General features: G+C 45.1%; 1 pseudogene across 1 annotated transcript; it reads left to right on the top strand.

The window, feature by feature from the left end:
• The first annotated feature begins 940 nt into the window (after positions 1-940).
• LOC111538451 lies at positions 941-1,679 on the top strand (annotated as a pseudogene). Its single transcript, XR_002730360.2, has one exon. The product of XR_002730360.2 is annotated as a peroxiredoxin-2 pseudogene (transcript).
• Positions 1,680-2,375: the final 696 nt, after the last annotated feature.

Here is a 2,375-nt window from a genome sequence, read left to right as displayed (position 1 = left end):
GCCCCAGCCTCCTGAGTAGCTGGGATTACAGGCACGTGCCACCACACCCAGCTAATATTTTTTATATTTTTAGTAGAGACAAGGGTTTCACCATCTTGGCCAGGCTGGTCTTGAACTCCTGACCTCGTGATCCGCCCACCTTGGCTTCCCAAACTGCTGGGATTACAGATGTGAGCCACCATGTCCAGCCTAGAATCCAACTTTTTAATGTAGAACTGTAGAAAACAGCATGTAGATTCCTTTAAAAAATTAAAAATACAATTACCATATGATCCATTCCACTTTTGTGTGTATACCAAAATAATTAAAAGCAGGATCTCAAAGAGATATTTTTATATCCATATTCACAGCAACGTTATTTACAATAGCCAAAAATGGAAGCAAGGCAAGTGTCCACTTATGGATAAATGGATAACTAAAATGTGATGTGTGTGTGTGTGTGAGAGATGGAATATTACATATATAATATATATTCAAAATATTCTCTCTATATAATCACTATTCAGCCTTTAAAAAGAAGGAAATTCTGGCACATGCTACAATATTAATGAAACTTGATGTCATCATGCTAAGTGAAATAAGCCAGCACAAAAAGACAAATACTGTATGATTTCACTTATGTGTGGTGCTTGTAATAGTCAGATTCATAGAATTTGATATTAGAATTATGGTTCCCAGGGGCTGGGAGGAAAGTGGAATGGGGAGTTGTTGTTTAATGGGTATAGAGTTTCAGTTTTGCAAAATGAAAAAAGTTCTGAAGATGGGTAGTAGTGATAATTACATAACATTATGAATGTATTTAACACCACTGAACTTTACCTGTAAATGATGGTTAAGATGGTCAGTTTTGGTGCTGATAACGTGGGTCCACGCGTCTGGTTGCCCGTAAGTTCATCCTTAGCCTACACAGCTTTCAGTCATGACCTCTGTAATCGCGTGCATGGGATAGTCTGCCCCTGACTTCAACGCCACCGCCGTGGTGGATGGTACTTTCAAAGAAGTGAAGCTGTCGGACTGCAAAGAGAAGTACGTAGTCCTCTTTTTCTACCCTCTGCACTTCACTTTTGTGTGGCCCATGGAGATCATCGCGTTCAGCGACCATGCCGAGGACTTCTGCAAGCTGGGCTGCGAAGTGCTGGGCATCTCAGTGGACTCTCAGTTCACCCACCTGGCTTGGATCAACAACCCCCAGAGGGAGGGAGACTTGGGCCCCCTGAACATCCCCCTGCTTGCTAAAGTGACCAGAGGCTTGTCTGAGGATTATGCCGTGCTGAAAACAGATGCGGGCATTGCCTACGGGGCCGCTTTATCAGTGATGGCAGGGGTGTCCTTCCCAGATCACTGTTAATGATTTGCCTGTGGGACGCTCCGTGTTTGAGGCTCTGCAGCTGGTCCAGGCCTTCCAGTACACAGAAGAGCATGCGGAAGTTTGTCCTGCTGTCTGGAAGCCTGGCAGTGACACGATTAAGCCCAACGTGGATAACAGCAAGGAATATTTCTCCAAACACAATTAGGCTGGCTGAGGGATAGTGAGCTTGTGCCCTTACCTAGGTGCCTGTGCTGGCTGCCCACCAGTGCTGTCACCTGGGTGCCCTGTGCTGACCCAGGAAAGGCCTGATCTGCCCCTCCAAAGTCCACAGTCTGGGACCCTGGAAGGCTAGGCCAAGGCCTTCTCAGGCCTCCACCTGGGAGCTGGTGAATAATGATGCTCTCCTCCAAACCCACCCAGCTGCACACAGGCCTAGAGTTGACCAATAAAGTATAAGGGACAGAAAAAAAAAGGTCGATATTCTGTTACGTATGTTTTACTATAATTTTAAATATCTTCCTTGGTCTTTGGTTTCTAATTCCAAGATGCCATGATGCAATAGATACAGTTTGAAAAGTCAAAACGAACCTTTTTTTTTTTTTTTTGTTGAGATGGAGTCTCACTCTGTTGCCCATGCTGGAGTGCAGTGGTGGGATCTCGGCTCACTGCAAGCTCCGCCTCCCGGGTTCAAGCAATTCTCCTGTCTCAGCCTCCTGAGTAGCTGAGACTACAGGCACCCACCACCATGCAGGCCTATTTTTTTGTAATTTTAGTAGAAATGGGGTTTCACTGTGTTAGCCAGGATGGTCTCGATCTCCTGACCTCATGACCCACCCACCTCAGCCTCTGAAAGTGCTGGGATTACAGACGTGAGCCACCACGCCTAGCTCCAAAATGAACTTTCTAAATTACGGTAAAAATATTGTTGTCAGACCTTGATCAAATAGTATAACATTCAATTAATATCCCTGAACATTGACTATATTCAAGGCACTATGTTAGATACTGTTGGGAGAGGGTACAGGGGTAGAAGACTGTATGGGACAGAATCTCAGGCACAGGAAAA

Source organism: Piliocolobus tephrosceles, chromosome 5, assembly GCF_002776525.5.
Source record: "Piliocolobus tephrosceles isolate RC106 chromosome 5, ASM277652v3, whole genome shotgun sequence".
Taxonomy (NCBI): Eukaryota; Metazoa; Chordata; class Mammalia; order Primates; family Cercopithecidae; genus Piliocolobus; species Piliocolobus tephrosceles.
Note: the sequence above shows the minus strand (reverse complement) of the source record. Positions and strands in the feature narration are given on the sequence as shown.